The sequence below is a fragment of the Antechinus flavipes genome, chromosome 2 (genome assembly GCF_016432865.1).
Source record: "Antechinus flavipes isolate AdamAnt ecotype Samford, QLD, Australia chromosome 2, AdamAnt_v2, whole genome shotgun sequence".
NCBI lineage: Eukaryota > Metazoa > Chordata > Mammalia > Dasyuromorphia > Dasyuridae > Antechinus > Antechinus flavipes.
Genome location: NC_067399.1, coordinates 207,181,695 through 207,201,797, shown reverse-complemented (window position 1 = coordinate 207,201,797; position 20,103 = coordinate 207,181,695).

The window sequence follows — 20,103 nt, the reverse complement described above, 5'->3', positions numbered from 1 at the left end:
TTTGCTAGGAAGACAGACTTCTTAGTCAAAAGGTCTTGCTAGGGAGATAGCAAAGGTTACACTGGGAAGAGAATATCTTCATTGTGGGCAAAGTCCTGGCAGACAGCTTGCTAAGGAGGCAGCTTCCTTGGTAAGCATAATCCTGTTTAGAACTTCTGCAAAGATTCAGGGTTCAGATTCGTCTTTTATTAGCCATTTGAGGCTTGGGCTTCAACTCAAAATTGAATGAGATTGTTCAATTGTTGATAATGCCCTGGGCTTAGATGGCTAATAGGAAAGAGATCACTTATTTTAGGAGTCTGAGCTACTGAGAGTGGTCCTGGACAAATATTTAGTTCAATAGAGGGTGCAACCACATCTCTGGCCAGATCTCTAACTGAATGAGACCGCTTAAGTGGAAGACGGCAGGCTTTTCCTAGGGTCCGGGAGCTCCCCAGAAGGGGATCCAGGACCCCCCAAAATCTGTTACTTCAGTATGAATTTGGTTTTGTACAAATTGTTATTTGAACTGTTCTCTTGTGTACAGGGGTTAGGATGACTATTCTAACTTGTCTCTGATCTACCCATATGTGGCAGCAATATCCACTGTGTAGAACTGCTGAAGAATAACACCATTTCTCAGGCATGGTAGTTCTGGGTCATATTCATCTGCCCAGGAAGGTACTTGGAAAGTGAAATAGTGCTGAATATTAACTGATGGGGCACAGCTTTTAGGGGAGATGTGGTAGTAACCCTAAAGCCACCTGGCCTTGGGAGTACTGTAGTTCCACAAACAATGCTGGCTGCCAGATAACAATCTGTTGGTCAGTAATAGCAAAGTTTCTGACACAATAATGAGATGCATACCAGACTAAACCATAAAATTCAATAGGTGCATACCAGACCACTCCTCAATTTTACATCTAATTCTAAGCCATAAAATTAGCATATCAGTGACATGAAGCACTTGATCTCTCTTTTTCCTATAAATTTATCTTCTTGCTTCAGGTTTTTTGCTAAATCCTTTTGAAACTTAGCCCACTTCAATTGGCATTATAACTATAATAAATTTTGCCCCTTGACTTAGAAATGGGTTCAAACCTACAAATTTTTTTGAGAGATCTTGCGATATGGCCTGTAGCCCCAACCTTTTGGGATCTCCTTTGAATCTCAGTATTAACTAGTTCCTCAGGTGAGATAGAAATGATCTCTTGTGAATGTTCATTCTAGTGATGGAATGGAAAGGAAGGCACTCTACTGTAGCCACAGCTCATTTCCTAGTACATGCCATTTCAGTGTTTGGTTTTAACTTTATTTCTCAGTCCAATTTGTGAGCTCTCCATAGAAACATGGTAGAGACCCTTCTTCTTCCCTTCTTGTCTTACAAGACTCAATTCTAGTACTACCTTCTATATAGGATCTTTTCTGGTCTTTCAGCTGTTAGTATTGTTCTTCCTAAAGTTACTCTGTGTATGTGTGTTTCTTTTTATATTAGGAAGAAAATGTATGTGCAAACATATGTGTATATATAATGTGAATATATTATATATAATATGAATATATGTACATATTACAAAGACACATACATACATAGATCTGTATAATATGTACATTTTTTCTCTGTTAGAATATGTTCCTTGAAAACAAAGATTATTTTATTTTTGTCTTTTTAGTAATAATACTAAGCACAGTGCCGGATACATAGTGATCTCACATTCTAATGGCTAAATAATAATAGCTAGCAGTTATATAACACTTTAAAGTTTTCAAAGAGCTTTATATCTATTATCTCATTTTATCCACAGAAACAACCCTGGGAGAAAAGTAGTATAAGTATTTGTGGTTTTGTTTTTTTGACATTTTTATTGATAAACTGAGGTCGACAGAATTTAAATAATTTGCCTGCCCTAGTGAATGTCTGAAACTGAATTTAACTCAGATCTTCCTGATTCCAAGTCTATCCCTCTATCCAGGAAAGGCAGAATCCTGGAAAATCTGAAGGAAACATTGTCATCTGCTTAAGAGCACCCCTGGTTTACTTAAAACAAGGATGGGATGATTACTCATGAAGAATAATGTAAAAGGGGTTCCTCTCTGTTGTGGATTTAGGTTCAAATATTGCATATGAAACTTGCTACTTCTGTGACATTGGACACATCCTTTAATCCTTTGGGATTTGGGACAGTACTTCATCTGTCAAATGAGGGGACTTGACAAGATGCCCTTTAAGGAATTTTCTAGCTCCAAATCTATCCTTTGACTACCGAGGAGGCTTCCATATGATATTTTGTAATTTCTTCATAGAGTATAGGAGACATATTGATGTGGAAGCTAAGTCTATTTATTCCTGTTTCTTCCTTATAGGTTCCTTGAGAGTAGGAACTGTTTGGTTTTTGTCTTTATATTCATTAGTACTTACCATAATAACCAAAAATAGGAATCAATCAGTAAATTTTATTGAATTGAACATAATTAAATTCCCCAAATCTAGTGTAGATCACAGGGTAATGAGTTCCTTATCATTGAACGTGTTCAAGCAAAGACTGAATGAGCACTTGCCAGGTATATCATATTTCAGGTAGACTAGAGGCTACCTGAAAGCTTTTCCAAGATCTGAGTTTCTGTAGTTCAGTGAATTTAGGAATCCTTTAGCTTTTCTTAACTGATATTCTATGTTTTGCCAAATATCTTTGACAGAGGTATATAGTTTCACCTTTGATGGATGAAAAAAAATTTAAATTTCACAGAACAGGAGAAGAAATAAAGTACAGCTGTAAGGGAATCAATTTTGATTCTTCGGCCTGATATGATAACTAATACCCAATGCTGCAGGTCCTGAAGGATTCCTCTCAACCTTGATGATTGTTATAGTCTGAGATTAAGCTCCTTCAAATAACAGAAGAAGCTATGTGATAGGATTTGTGTCAAGTGAATGGACTGAAAGGAAATTACCTGATTATAGCATCTGAATTTTAGCTAGCACTTTAAAGTTTACTAGGGAATACAAAGGCTTTTCTATTTAGAGCTGGAAAGGTCTTTAAAGCACATCTTATCCCATCCCTTTTCATTTTGCAGTGGAGAAACTGAGGCCCATAGAGAAAAATGTCTTATCTGAAGTCTGATTGATAGTGATTTAAACATAGGTCTTCTGATTTCAAATCCAGCACTGCTCCAAGATTTGCATAGGGCACCTAATTTGATGCTCATTATAACCCTTTGAAACAGATACCACTATGGTTATTATTGTTTCCACTTTATAGATGGGAAAGTTAGGATTCAGAGACATTAGGGGACTTGAAGCTAGTAAATGTCAGAGGTTGGATTTGAACCTAAGCTTTCTTAATTCCAAGTTTAGGGCTGTATCCATTAAGAATTACCAGAGGGGGAGGAGAGAGGGAGTGAGCGAACCTTATTCTCATAAGAATTGGCTGGACAAAACTACAAAACACTTTCCACACAAATAAAGTCAGATATAAACAATTGGAAAAGTATTAAGTACTTTTGGATAGGCTGAGCGAATATAATAAAGATGACAATACTACCCTAACTAATCTATTTATTTAGTGCTATACCAATCAGACTCCCAAGAAACGATTTTAATGACCTAAACAATAACTACAAAATTCATGTGGAAGAACAAAAGGTCAAGAATTTCAAGGGAATTAATGAAAAAAAAAAAGTCAAACGAAGGTGGCCTAGCTGTACCTGATCTAAAACTTTATTGTAAAGCAGATGTCACCAAAACCATTTGGTATTGACTAAGAAATAGACTAGTTGATCAGTGGAATAAGTTAGGTTCACAGGGACAAAATAGTCAATAACTGAAGCAATCTAGTGTTTGACAAACCCACAGACCCCAACTTTTGGGATAAGAATTCGCTTTGACAAAAACTGGAAATCATTATGGCAGAAACTAGGCATGGACAAACATTTAATACCACACACCAAGATAAGATCAAAATGGGTTTATGGTTTAGGCACAAAGAACGAGATTATAAATAAATTAGAAGAACATAGGATAGTTTGCCTCTCAGATTTGTGGAGGAGGAAAGAATTTGTGACCAAAGAAGAACTAGAGATCATTATTGATCACAAAATAGAAAATTTTGATTATATCAAGTTAAAAAGTTTTTGTACAAATAAAACTGATGCAGACAAGATTAGGAGGGAAGCAATAAACTGGGGAAAACATTTGTACAGTTAAAAGTTCTGATAAAGGCCTCATTTCCAAAATATATAGAGAATTGACTAATTTATAAGAAACCAAGCCATTCTCCAATTGATATTTGGTCAAAGGATATGAAAGACAATTTTCAGATGATGAAATTGAAACTATTTCTACTTATATGAAAAGGTGTTCCAAATCACTATTGATCAGAGAAATGAAAATTAAGACAACTCTGAGATATCACTACACACCTGTCAGATTGGCTAAGATGACAGGAAAAGATAATGACAAATGTTGAAGGGGATGTAGGAAAACTGGGACACTGATGCATTGTTGGTGGAGTTGTGAACAGATCCAACCATTCTGGAAAGCAGTTTGGAACTATGCTCAAAAAGTTATCAAACAATGCATATTCTTTGATCCAGCAGTGTTTCTGCTGGGCTTATATCCTAAAGAGATATTAAAGAAGGTAAAGGGACCTGTATGTGCAAAGATGTTTGTGACAGCTCTTTTCATAGTGGCTAGAAACTGGAAATTGAATGGATGCCTATCAATTGGAGAATGGTTGGGTAAATTGTGGTGTATTAATGTTATGGAATATTATTGTTTTGTAAGAAATGACCAGCAGGATGAATACAGAGAGACTTGAAGACACCTACATGAACTAAGGCTAAGTGAAATGAGCGGAACCACAATGCTCTATGAGGATCAATTCTTTTTTTTTTTTTAAATAATCATAACTTTTTATTGACAGAACCCATGCTAGGGTAATTTTTTTACAACATTATCCCTTGCACTCACTTCTGTTCCAATTTTTCCCCTCCCTCCACCCCCTCCCCCAGATGGCAAGCAGTACTTTACATGTTAAATATGTCACAGGATATCCTAGATACAATATATGGGTGCAGAACCGAACAGTTCTCTTGAAAGAGATTGGATTCAGAAGGTAAAAATAACCTGGGAAGCAAAACAAAAATGCAAGCAGTTTACATTCATTTCCCAGTGTTCTTTCTTTGGGTGTAGCTGCTTCTGTCCATCATTGATCAATTGAAACTGAGTTAGATCTTCTCTTTATCAAAGAAATCCACTTCCATCAGAATATATCAACATACATCCTTTGTTGTTGAAGTATATAATGATCTCTTGGTTCTGCTCATTTCACTTAGCATCAGTTCATGTAAGTCTATGAAGATCAATTCTGATGGAAGTGGCTATCTTCAGCAATGAGAAGATCTAATTCAGCTGCAATTGATCAGTGATGAATAGAACCAGCTATCCTCAGAGAAAGAACACTGGGAAATGAATGTGGACTGCTTGCATTTTTGTTTTCTTCCCAGTTTATTTTTACCTTTCTAATCCTATTTTTCTTGTGCAACAAGAGAACTGTATAAATATGTGCACACATATTGTATTTAAGATATATTTTAACATGTTTAACATATATGAGATTGCGTGCCATTTAGAGGAAGAGGTGGAGGGAAGGAAGGGAAAAGTTGGAATAGAAGTGATTGCAAGGGACAATGTTGAAAAATTATCCATGCATGTGTTCTATCAATAAAAAGCTATTTAAAAAAAAGAATTGGCTCAAAACGACAGCTAGTTGGTGTATGGGGCAGCTAGTTGGTATAGTAGATAGAACACTAGTCCTGATGTCAGGAGGACCTGAATTCAAATCTGGACTCAGACACTTAACGCCTGGCTTAATCCCAATTGCCTCGGGAAAAAAAAAATTGGCTCAAATAGCAAATAATATACACACTCAATAGAGATATAGAGATATATCTTATCCTGCAGGAAAATAGGAGGGAAATGGAATGTGAAAAGAGAGAAGGGTAGAAAAAGATAAAAGATATTGAGGGAAGGAGTGGGGCTATAAATTCAAGGGTATACAACACCCCTATTTGGCATGAATACCAAAAAACATTTGAAAAAAAAAGGAAAATAACTTTTTTTGTACAAAAACTATTCATAGCAATTCTCTTTTCAGGGCAAAAAAATTGGAAATCGAGGGGATACCCATCAGTTGGGGAATGGCCCAATAAATTGTGGTGTGTGTTTATGATAGAATATTATTGTTCTGTGGGAAATGACGAGCAGGAAGCTCTAGGGGGGAAAAATAAATCTTGAAAATCCTTCATGAACTCAAACAATGTGAAATGTATTTATACAAAGGTATAGCAATGTTCTGGGATGACTATCTGTGAATGAATTTTCTATTCTCAGTAATGCTATTTTGAAGGACTTGTGATGAAAAATCCTATCCATATCCAGAGAAGGAATTGATTGTGTCTGAATACAGATTGAAGCATTCTCTCTCTCTCTTTTTTGATTTTTTTTTTTGTTGTTGTTTTAGAGGGAGAGATTTGTGTTTTCTTGTACAACATGACTTTTATGAAAATGTTTTGCATAACTTCACATGGTTTCTTAATTGGGAGTAGGGATAAGGAAGAGAATCTAGAACTCAAAACTTTTAAAAACAAATGTAAAGAATTTTGTTGTTATTGTTGTCTTGAATGTAACTGGGGGAAAACACTAAATAAATAAAAAATAAAACTGAAAGAATACTGAAAATGTGACTCAGAGTGATTCAAGTAACTTGTCTATAGTTGCTAATTTGGGAGGTATAAGATGTGGGAAGGATCCCTTCTTCAGCATGGTCTCTGTGCCTGCCAAGAAGGTTGTGTTGCCATCATCACATTTTTTCCTTTGAGTATTCTTTTCCAAATGACCTGGGAGTCTTTGTGTAATATCCTGCTTTCTGATCTGTTACATGCCATTCTGTCTTGGGTCTTCCCCAATGAATACCAACTCCTTTGCTTCGTTAATTATAGTTCAGTTTTGTAGAATGTGGGATTTGTAGTTAGGTATATCACATTACATCACATCATCTCATGTTATATCATATCTTTGATATTATATTATTATTATATTGTATCAATTATCTTTTGTGCCTTCCAACTCTAAATCTAAATCTTATATGATATGAATAGCCTCCATTACATTATTATAATGATGTACTTCTAGGAGAAAGGGATAAGGAAAGGGAATATGCATTTATATATTAACTACTAAGTTCCAGACACTGAAATAACATATGTTATTTCATTTAATAAATAGAAATGTTCCTGATTTGGGTTCTGAAACTATTCACAGTAATAACCATGAATCTTCACCCAACAAAATTTTTTTTGTCTGTTCAATGATTTTTATTTATTTATTTGTTTCTTTATTTGTTTGTTTGGCTGAGGCAATTGGGGTTAAGTGACTTTCCCAGAGTCACAGCTAGAAAGTGTTAAGTATCTGAGGCCAACTTTGAACTCAGGTCCTCCTGACTTCAGGATTGGTGCTCTATCCACTATGCCTCGTAGCTGCCCCCTGTTCAATGGCTGTTATATTCAAGTACCATGCTAAGCCCTGAACACAAAGATGAAAAACCTGAGAGATTCTGATCATCTATTAAGAAGAAAAGGAATTTGAGGCACCAAGGATAACAACTGCTATCCTAACCATAGAGTTGCTGGTTTGTGCTTCTTTGGTTCTCAATGACTTTCTACAAATATACTCTACTAGGGGAAATGCATTCTTCATAAGCTTGAGAGGAGGAGCAGTGATCCAAAACTAATTTAAAGTGTCTATTTACAGCTCATGGCCTGAGGAGAATGGCTTTTTGCCCTTGATTTTCTAATCCCCAGTATGTCACCAGCAGAAATGTTGCCAAATAAAGAGGGGGAGGGAGACCCCATCGCACATAGAACAGTGTATTCCTCATAAAATGAAGACTTTGAAAACATCCCTGTTTTACCAATAGAATTAAAATGGCCCCAAATGAGTCTAACTTTTGCAAGCAAATGAATGCTCCTAAGTTAATTATTCCTGGACCATCATTTGAAATGGTCTTTCATTTGAAAATTCTGAAGGAAACAAACAAAAAAAAAGGTACAGGATGCTATGTTCTCTTAGGAGGACAGTCTAGTCTTGTCAGTTTAGGAGGTCTTATTATGGGCAGTTATGACCATGTATTATTTTTTTATTTTTACCCTGAAAAAAACTCACTTTTTAACCTCAAAGATCAGAACAAGTTGACCCATCACATAATACCATTGCTAGAGCAAAAAGGGCACCAAATGATTTTTTTTTAATATGGCAGAGAAACATTTTCTCTCTAGAAGATGGAAAGGAAGATAGAAGCAGTTAAATAGGGAAACTGAAGGGAGGCCACTGAACTGAGACTCACATGGGTGTTTGGCAAAAGTGGGGCAGTAGAGAAAGAGGGGCAGAAAGACACAAACCACCCACAAAAATTTCCCAAAAGTTTGTTTGGTATTTTCCCTTTCATTCACATTTAATATCTGGATAGAACCCAGGGGTAGGAAACTCATTCAAACATCCAATGAAAGACCATGATTTCAGGCTACAAGTAGGGTCAATTCCTGGAAGTGATGAAACTCTTCAGAGGACAGTCTGTTCTTCGGAAATCTTTAGGCAGGTTGCTTAAACAGGAAAATTTTTGTTAAGAACTTGAATATTTAACATTTTAGCTATCTATTGTTTAAGCTTATCTCTAAGCAAGTTCTACAAAATTCTTTTTCCCCCTAGTGTTCTTTGAGATGGATGAATGGAGAGACAATTTGAACAATGTGTGCACCAACTCTGAGTAGTTACAGATGTCAGATCATCTAGAAGTCACAAAAGTTGTGATCAGACTAATTTTTACCAGTAATAGTAATGGTCCTTCCAGAGAATTCCAGAATTTCAGAATTATAAGAGATCCCAGAGGCTATCTATACCAACTGACAACAAATATCACTTACAGATATAAAGATCCCTAGTTCTTGTCAGAATTCAGCTCCAGTGTCGCCTTACTTAATTCCCTTCCTGCTGCTTCCTTCCCCCCACAAGTTACTTTAAATTTATTTTGATGTAGTTAAATGTATATGTGTTGTTTCCTCAGATAGAATGTGAGCAGCAGACATTCTTTTATTTTTTTCCCTGTGTTCATAATGCTTAACACAATATTTGGCAGGTAGTAGGCAATTAGTTTGGTCACAACTTTTGTGACTTCTACTACTTGTAATTATCCAGAGCTGATGCACTTTGTTCAAACTTGACATTACTTTCTTATGGCCACCATATCCCAAGGCTAATTCATATTAAAACTTTTTTCTCCATAAAAACTCTAAGTAATGACATTTCTAATAATCTATGTTGATGCAATGGCACAATTGCCTTAAATACACTTCAACATATTTTACAATATATGAGAACTAGATCCTCAAGCATTTCTCTCACTATAGTACAGACATCATCCATTGTGAGAAATGGTCTTCTCCTTCCTCCTTCTTGGGAAGCGTATGTTTGTGATGATCACATGATACATACTTGAAGGAAATTGGTTCATACTGTCAAGAACATGGACATCTTCCTTTTCTCATTGGTATTAAGAGACATGATTACTAATAATAATTCAAAGAGATCCAGATTTCCCCCTTTTTCTAAAGTTCTGATTCTAAAAGTTCAGTCTCAAGAAGGACATTGCTGATGATGAGATTAGACTAACTTTCTTGTTCAAGACTCCACCCTAATCAAATCTGCTCAGATTTGAGTATGGTGGTTCCTGGTGTCCTTTCTGGATGATGGCCATGACATCAGAGAGATGATGCCATGACATACAAGTAAATTGCATTTAAATGAGGGAGGGATGTGCATGATCATCAATCTCATTTTCTCCTTCAGAGCCAATTGGGCCCAATAGCAAGATACAGAGCAAGAAATAGATCAAGACGAGAGATGTTCCTGCATATAATGGAAGACCTTGGTCTTTTTAAACTAAAGTCTTTAACAGGTCTCAGTTTGACTTTCTTTGAATAGACAGCTCAAAGCTGGAGGTGGTCTGAGTATATAGTTTCTCTGTCCAAGGGTGACAGATGTCACTCTTAGCCATTCATTTGAATATAATTCCCTTTCTATTGTTTTAACCAGAGTTTATTGCCACTCCTCTTTGAAAACAATGTATAAGCTCTGAACCCACTATCATGTTTTTTTTTAGTCTAAGAGAGCCAGCCAGATAATCATCCTTGTCCAGCCAGATAATCATCCAGATAATTATTCTTGCTTACTTTGTTAATGAAATGACCAAATGACCCAGAAATTATGTATCTATTGTAGCAAAATTGCCAAAGTAAGTACAATTGCCTGATTCTGATGAGCTGTTCATGCTAATATCCCATGTGCAAGTTTATGTACCTTCATGGCCAGCATTCTCTTCCCCTGGATTTTCATTCCTTCCCTTGTTTGGAAGGACCAGTTAATACTAAAGGCCTCTCCATTATGAACTTTCAGTAGTCTGCCGGGAGGGATAACTGCCAGCTCTTGAATTTTTTTCTCTTTTTGAGGTTTCCCTGTCCCTTAAACAGAAAAGACATTTTTTTTTCACCAGAGATTTGTCCTCATCCTGGTAAACATTGTCTCCTAGATTTCCAAGTTCATAGAAATTTGTGAACATGGCTTTTGGTTGGGCTCTCTTCTTATTCTGTTGTTACAATATAAAGAGTTCTGAATGTCCAAGCAGAAAAGAATGAAAGGGAATAAGCATATATTAAGTGCCGACTGTGTCTCAGGCATCGAGTTAAACATTTTGCAAATATCTATTTGATCAGTAAAATCCTTTGGCCAGACTCGTGTTTTTGTAAAATTACTTTGGTATTTGAATGAAGGATAGATTGGAATAGAGAAAAACCTATGTGTCAGGAAGACCAATTAGAAGGCTATTAGAATTCTACAAATATAGATGAGAGGTGATGAAAACCTGAAAATTTTTGATAATTATATTTTAATATAATAGATTTTCTCTGTAATTCTATGAATTTTATATCATATATACATATATTATTATTATTATTTTGCTAAGGCTATTGGGGTTAATGACTTGCTCAGAATCACACAGCTAGAAAGTATTAAGTGTCTGAGGCCAGATTTAAACTCAAGTCTTCCTGACTTCAGGGCTGCTACTCTATCCACTTCGCCACCTCGCTGCCCCTGTTTTACCAATTCTTTCTGTAGATCATTTTACAGATGAGAATACTGAAGCAACAGGATTAAATGACTTGCTTAGGGTGACAGCTATTAAGTGTCTGAGATTGGATTTGAACTCAGTTCTTCCTGACTCCAAGTCCATCAAGCATCACTTAGTGGACCTACTATATATTTTTACAAAATTTTTTTGCTACAGGGCTTCTCTAATAGTGCTAATACACTGAATAACCTCAGATCTTCTTTTCAGTCTTAAAAATAATGAATATAGAGATCTCACAAAGAAGAACTTTCTCTACATTGCAGGTTGGCCCCTTCTTTGCAACTTATAGTCTTTTTTTGATAATATTTTATTTTTCCAAATACATGCAACATTTACCTTTGCAAAATGTTATGTTCCAAATTTTTCTTCCTCCCTCCTCTTTTCCCCAGACAGCAAACAATCCAATATGGATTAAATAAACATGTACATTTTTTCTAACCACATTTCCAAATTTGTTATGCTATGCAAGAAAAATGAGAAAGAAAAACAAACAAACAAACAACATCAGTAGCAAAAAAATGAAAATACTATGCTTTGATCCACATTCAGTCTCCATACTTCTCTCTCTAGATGTAGATGGCACTTTTCATCCCAAGTCTATTGAAATTGTCTTGAATCATCTCATTGCAATTTATAGTCTGATGCACCTGGGATCCAGATTGCTTAACAGAGTTCAAGGGACTCATGAACTTGAATAGGAAAAAAATTATATCTTTATTTTTGTTAACCTTTATATAAAATTTAGCATTTCCTTCAATTATTCAAAAATTTATTCTGAAAAAGGGTTCACCAGACTGCTGAAGGGATCCATGACACAAACAAGGTCAAGAACTTCTATCAAGATTACTCATAACATGGAAGTAGTAAGTAGCTTTTCCAGGACCACACAGCCAGTATGTCTCAAACATGAAATTTGAACTCAGGTCATCCTGGCTCTGAGGTCAACTTTCTATAGGCCTTTCCAAATCAAGGATTCTATAAATCAACAAGTTTTTTTTTTATTTGTTTTTTGTTTTGGTTTGGTTAGAAGCTCTAATAAGTCTAGGATTCTCCACAATTTAAATCCAGTCCACATTTCCAGCCTTGTTTCATATCAATTCCCTTTTTGTACTCTGTGTTCCAGCCAAACTGGAATACTAGCTGTTCCCTAAACTTGACACACAATCTCTCCCACCTCTGGGCATTTGCATAGGCAGTAGCCCTGGGAATGCACTCCCTTGGCATCTCCTCATTCCTCTTTCCCAGGCTCAGCCCAGAAGCTACAGAAGTGATGCCCCTTACTGACAGACTCTCCCTCTTCACATTTTTTTCTAGAGTGTATGGGCTCTCACTCTCAGCTCCTTCTGTACTTAGCCTCATGTTATACTTAACTGCACAGTTAACAAAATGTCCTAAGACAATTTAAAGTTCTCAAAGAGTTATATTTCATTGTAGGCATTTAATATAAATTTGTTGAATTGAATGGAATTTTTCATTTATTAAATAAAACAAGGATTCCCATAGTAGTATAATAAAAAAGATAATTGTGCATGAAACTGCAGTCTATTATATACAGCATATTTTTCCTTTTAAATATATAATAAGGTTATGTATGTGTATGTATATGTATATGTATATATACATATATATGTGTGTGTGTGTGTGTATAAATGTGTGTTTATATATATTTATATGTAAAATCATTCTATAACTACTTTTATTTATCAGGAATTTTATAGCACAGAGCTAGGTGATTTGGAGAATATAAAAGGAGCATACTATAGGTCCTTCTACCTTCAAAGAGTTTATAGTCTTTTGGGGGAATCAAAGCATACACCTCATCACAGAATTTCAGAGTTGAAAAGTATTTTAGTAGTCATCTAGTCCAATGTATGTTTTTAAAAATCCATCTATAATATAATGCTTTTGAGAATAATAATAATAGACATTTAGCTTTAAGGTTTGCAAAGTACCTTACAAATACCTCATTTTATTTCATAGTGAGTATGGGAGAAGTTATTTTTAACAAATTAAAAAAAATAACCAAACCCAAGGCTATTGTGAGATTCTTTTCATGTTCCTTGGTTGGCACAGACATTATTGAGGGAGATTGGAAGAAATTGTTTAACATAGTTTTGACCTGGTGCTGGCAGCTAGGAGCTGAGCCATAGTAAAGAAGGTGCTTCCCATCCTCCCCTATCACCTTCTTTCCATGTTTCTACATATCTCTATATTTTTTATATTAGAGGTGGCACTTTTGAGCTCTTCAGGTCCCCTCTTCCTCACAGTTATCCATTTGATCACCACTTGCTCTTTTTGGCTGCATATGGGATATGGGGAATATTTTATTTCCAATAGAGGACACATCATACATGTAAAAAAGGATTGCCCTTAGAGTTAAAAGACAGGAGTTCTAGTCCCAGCTTTTCTTTGAATTTTGGTACAGTCTTAGGCTAGTTAATACACATGTCTGGATCTGTTTTCTTATCCATGAAGGACATAGCTAAGTAATCTTAAAAAGTCCATTCTAATCCTAAATATAATGGTCTAAATACTCATAAATTTAAAGCTACAAGGGAGTCAGAGTTAAGTTATTTATCTGGTCATACAGATAGAAAGTATCAGAGTTGAGTCTTGAGTCTATATGTTCTGATTCTAAATTTAATTCTCTTTTCATTGCCTCCATACTAACTACTTGATAAAGTTGTTTGGAACAACAAATGAGATAATGTCTATAAAGTGGTATATAAATATTAACTCTATGATCTCCTTGATGTGGATACACTTTGCATGGATGTAGGTCAAAAGGCCTTCTAGGCCTTGTCATCCTGCTGTGTTTTTCCATAATTAGAGGACCTTTCTCTAATTATTTTAACATCTCCAAGGCACCAATAGAGCACATGCATTATGCATCTATCTGTTACCTTCCATTCTCTCTATGCATCTGGACCATTTTGTTTTCCAGTAATTCCTACCCTTGAAAAGGCCTTCTATATCAATTCTCTAGTGCAAATCATTACTGGCTAGGTGGCAGGTGGAATCTTATTTCACCCATCATTCTTTGGGGGGTTGCCTGCAGTGTAGTGTTCTGAGAGTGTGATATTCTATTATTCATCTACAGATAGCTTCCTCAGGATCACATTGGATTAAATGTAGAGGGTCACAGACAGTGGGAAAAGTCTGAGTGAGGTATAAGACCCTTCAGCCCAGAGAGAAACTGCTAACAATATCTGGTTCAGCTTCCCATTTTCTCTAAGGGCTCTCAGCCTTTCTGAGAAGCCAGGGGGCAGTGACAACCTGTGTTGTGATTGAAGCAGGATGATATCAGGTGGCAGAGTGATACCAAGTGGCAAACTAAGTACAATAGTAAGTTGTTTATGTGGTCCCACATGTGCAGTATATACTGGGCACATGTCCAGTGTTTTTGTTACATAAGGATATGAGAGTATAAAAAGTGGAAAGTCCTTGAAATAAACAGACTTCATTTTCCACCATCCTCAGAAGTCCTGCCTCATCATTTCTCCATTAGGAAGGTATATCTTAATCATCCTTGTGTGGGGACTCTAGAAAGCATGGTACATTTTGTCACCCCAACTTGGGGGCTCTAGAAAATTTGGCACCCAATTTGGGGCTCTAGGTAAGGTTCTGTACAAATCAAATCAACTGATGCGATCAGCAGAGTTCAGTGGAGAAGTCCCTGTAACCTGGAAGGATAAGTATAAAAATAGGCAAGCAGGAAGAATTGGTAAGGGACAATCTAGTCACTTTTATTTTTCAGCTGAAATGGGGCAAATACTAAGAAAAGAGCATCCCTCACCCCAAGGGAAGTATGAAGCAGGCTTAGTTAGGTTAACAAAGAAGCAAGGCTTGTTGGTAACTCAGAAACACATCACTAGGCTCTTAAATATATTAGTGTGCACGTTTCCTTGGCTCTCTAAGGAAGAAAAATTAGAGCCAGAGATGTGGAAAATAGTGGGAGAACAACTAATTGAATATTACAAAGCTATGGGTCCTGATTCAATTCCTGAGGAAACATTCCTTATGTACATTATAATAGAATTGGCTTTAAAGAATGCCACAAGTTTTAAAACAAGAAAAGATTTTAATGTGAATGTCCAGGCAAGGAAGTATAAGGAGAAAAAGTCTGAGGGGGATGGTAATGACAACGCAGTTGGAGGGGATGGCCAAGTCAAGTATCTCAAGTATCCTGCTGATAAGTCTAAAGTACATGGTGCTTCTCACTTTCACAGCTTGGTTTCACTTCCATCTATACCCCAGCAAGTGCCCTTAGAGTATTCCCCATCTCCTGACCCTCAACTCTATCTTCATGGACAGAGGGAGGAGGAGGAGTGGGAGGGGCAATGACACCATCAGCACCGCCCATGCAGCAGTTTGGCCAACCCACTGTGTCCCTATTACTAGAGGCATTAGTTAAAGCAAAGGAGGAAGGACAGGATACAAACCCAGCAGGGTTTGAGAATAGAAATATATCCTGTGATTGAAGAGCTTGACTCTTCTGGTCAAATCAGAAGAAGATACACTCCTTTTAATCTGGAAATTATCAAAGATCTGAAAAAGGCTTGTATTCTTTATGGGTCTACATCATCTTAAGTAAAGATGATGTTAGAGAATTTGGCTTATGAAATGTTAACCCCTTATGACTGGAGATTTATAGTAAAGACATATTTAGAACCGGGACAAAACTTGTTATGGTTTTCTGAGTATAGAGAACTCTGTAAAAAACAAGCCCAGTGAAAGTTAGGCAACCTGGAATTAATACACACACACACACACACACACACACACACACACACACACACACACACACACACACACACATATATGTCACCTTTGACCAACTAGCAGGTGTAGGTCTTTACGCAGACAGTTTAAGCACAGATTAATTACCCTCTGGCAGTGGATAAGCAAATTGCTTCTGCTGCTATCAAAGCATGGGGTACCCTCCCAGGAAGACAAGAAAGAGGGGAAGCCTTCAAGAAAATAGTGCAAGGTCCAAATGGACATCCGCAGATGATAGCTGTCATATGAACTATTGGTGAAAATGTAGCAACAGAAATTATGATAAGGCAATTTGCTAAGGGAAATGATAATGAAGATTGTAGAAGAATTATACTAGGATTAAAAAAGGATGCTCCTTTAGATGAGGTCATAAGATGCTGTGCCATAGTGGACACAAATACCTTTTATGCCTTGACTATGATGCAGGCTTTTCAAGATCTGAACATGGGAAGACAGGGTCCCTTTTGGGAAGGGACTTCCAAAGAGAATCATCAATGCTTTCAAAGTGGTAAGGCAGGGCATCTGAAGGCTCAATGTTGGCAAAAAAAAAATAAAGTGACAGAACAGGGTGAGAGAAGACCCCAAATCCCATGTTCAAAATGCAATAAGGGCTTCCACTGGGCATAACAGTGTAGAGTGACTCAGGGAAATGGGAAGCGGGGCTTGGCTCCAGGGCCCCAGGCAAAAAAAATACTTTGGCTGGATGGCAGCTGCTGTTACACCCAAGATTTAGTACTCCAAGATGATCAGTCCGTTGAGAAACAAGCTGGTGGGGGAAAGAGATTACAATTGGGACTAATAGAGTTGTATCCAGCAAGGACTACTGAGATATCACCTAGAGAGATGAAACCTATCCCTGTCCTGCTTATAGATCCCTTGCCTCCAAACATAGTCAACTTGAACATTTCACCCCTGAGAGTGCTTACAAAACAGTGTCTATCCACACACTCATTTGGGAAACTGGGGAATGTGTAGCTAACACCCCAGTAATTATTATAGATAGATAATATGTGAGCTATCACCTAGGAGAAGTAATAGCATACAACCTCATGATACACACTCCTGAAATGTATTTTGGTGATATTTATCCAGATTTTGACTTCCAACAACAGAATCCAGGAATATTCTAGACTGCAGCTATTACAGCTGACTATCTTATGCTCACTGTCTATGTAAATGGTATACCTTTGAAAGGGTTGGCAGACCCAGGTGCAGATTGAACAGTCATCAGGGGGACTAGCTGACCCAGTCATTGGCCAAAGATTACAGCAAACACCCATATGTTTGGCATAGGAGGATCAATAGCAGCTGAACTTAGAGATCCCCCTTTGGGGTGGAGATTTGGGGATGGAGCAGGGTTTTTTGCTCCTTTTGTAGTTAAAAAAGGGGGATCCCCATCAATCTGTGGGGAAGAGACATCAAGATGCTCCTCCAAAAATAAAAGAGAGGGGGAACCACAGGTAACCTTAGAGAACTTCTAAACTTAGCTCTATATTAATTTTTTGATTTTTGGTGGAGATGCATTGGGCTCCAGCAGACAGGTTTCATAACCTGCCGGAAGGGCAGTGTCCACTATGATCAGCTCCAATATCTTTAGATAATTTCCAGGTGATGTGGAAAGATCCAAAAGGTAGTTAATGGAAGGAACCAGATAGGTTAACTGCTTGGAGGAGAAGGTTTGCTTGTATCTCAGCAGATGGAGAAAGAACACAATAGATATCAATGAGCCATATCCACCTTGTCCATTGGAGAGATATGGAAAAAAGAGCAGACCCTTGAAACAAAGGAGAAGACTCAAGAAACATCAGATGGTTTCATCTCTGACTGTGCCCACCACTGAAAGGGCCTGGCAGTTAACCCTTTGTGTATGGCAATTAACTCATGAACATCAGAAATAATTCTCAATAAGATTGATGCAGAACTTCAAAACCTGCAGGAATCCTTGGATTCCCTAACACATGAAGTGATGATGGACAATAGATTAGTTTTGGACTATCTCTTGGCTGCTGAAGGAGGTGTATGTGTGGTTGTGAATTGATAGTTATTTTTTTACACCTTCCTTCTGGGACTCATGAAAATCTTTTATAATATTTTGTTTATTCATATTGTTTGTTATGTTACTACTTGCTTATATGATATTACAACTTGCCTGTGTAACTCCTCCCATAGTGATGGATTTAACCACAGGTATATACTTGCTTCAATTAAAACAAAAGAAAGGGTGAGTTGTAGAGGGCCACAGACAGTGGGGGAATTCTGGGCGAAGTATAACACCCTTCATCCCAGAGGGAACCTGCTGACAGTGTCTGGTTTGGCTCCCCATCTTCTCTAAGACTTCCTGAGAAGTCAAGGGGAGGTGACGACATGTACTGTGATTGAAGCAGAATGGTAGCAGGTAGCAGAGTGATGTCACCTGGTATCACTCTGCTATCAGGTGACAAACTACATACAATATCAAGTTGTTTATGTGGTCCCATGTGTGCAGTATATACTGGGCACATGCCCAGTGTTTTTGTTACATAAGAGTATGAGGGTATAAAAAGGGGAAAGTCCTTGAAATAAACGGACTCCATTTTCCCACTATCCTCAGGAGTCCCGCCTCATCACTTCTCCACTAGGATAGTATATCTTAATCACCGTGTGAGGGCTCTAGAAAGCAACGGTATGTTTTATCACCCCAACCTGGGGGTTCTGGAAAGCAGGACACAACAATTAAATATATGGAGTTTCACAACAATGGAAGTTAGGATCACTGAAAACACTCTCATGATTGAGGCTGGGTGATCAAACTATCATTGGGCTAGATTTACCATTGCTTTGAAATGAACAGCATGAGTTCACTGACCTGGTTGTGGTGATTATATATGTATGTATGTGTATATATCCACATCAAAGTATAAAGTATAAAGACCTGGGGCCAGTATCTGACATCCAGGCTGGTACTTTGTAGGTGTCTGGCAAATGGTATGGCGAGATGAATATTACATTGTGAGTAATTAAGGAAGCAGAAATCAGGGGCAACAGAGTAAGTCTATATAAATATGTTGGATAAAACAGATAAAAGGAAAGAGGAAAAAAGTTGGTGTTGATTCATATAACAAGTTGTGCTGGGCCATAGCCTTTTTATTTATTGATTAATTTTTTTAGATGCCATATAAGAGTGCAATTTCACAGACTCTTTCATTTGGAAGGGACTTCAGCAGCCCTCTAGTCCAACGTGAATCTGAACAGAATTTCCTCTGTAATATATCTGACAAATATTCATCTCTCCAGATGACAGAATGGTATTGCTTTAGCACAGGCCTGACTGGGTCAATTTTGATGTTGCCTCTTTCAAGAAGATTTTCTTAATTCCTTCAGCTGTTAATGCTACCTGTTGCAGAATACCCCCCTCCCCATTTATTTTGTATATATAGCATTGCTACATTGAACTCCCATATATAAGGTTGCCATGGAGTTGAGTCATACTCTTGTAAAAGACACTTTAAGTCTTGATGGTAGTTGGTGGGTCAAAGGATAGAGTACTGGGTTGGAAGTCAGGAAAAACCTGAATTCAAATTTAGCCTTATGTACTTATTAACTATGTGATCTTGACCAAATTACTCTCTCTCAGCCTCAGTTTCCTCATTTGTAAAATGATGATAATAATAACATCTACCTCTCAGGGTTGTTGGAAGGATCAATTGAAATTATATTTATTAAAGTGCTTAGCACAATACTCTTTGATCCAACAGTATCTCTACTGGGTCTGTGGAACTGGAAATTGACTAGATGTTTATCAGTTGAGGAATGGCTGAATAAGTTATGGTATGTGAATATAATGGAGTATTATTGTTCTATATGAAATGATGAACAGGTTGATTTCTGAAAAAATCTGGAGAGACTTATATGAACTAATGCTAAATGAACTGAGCAGAACTAAGAAAACATTATACACTGTAATCACAAGATTATGTGATGTTCAACTGTGATGGACTTGGCTCTTTTTGACAATGAGGTGATTCAAGGTGATTCCAATAAACTTGTGATAGGAAGTTGTAATGTTCTCGTTTGTTTTTTCTCGTGGTCTCTGGAGCAGCCTTCATTTCAGTTCAGTAATCACCAC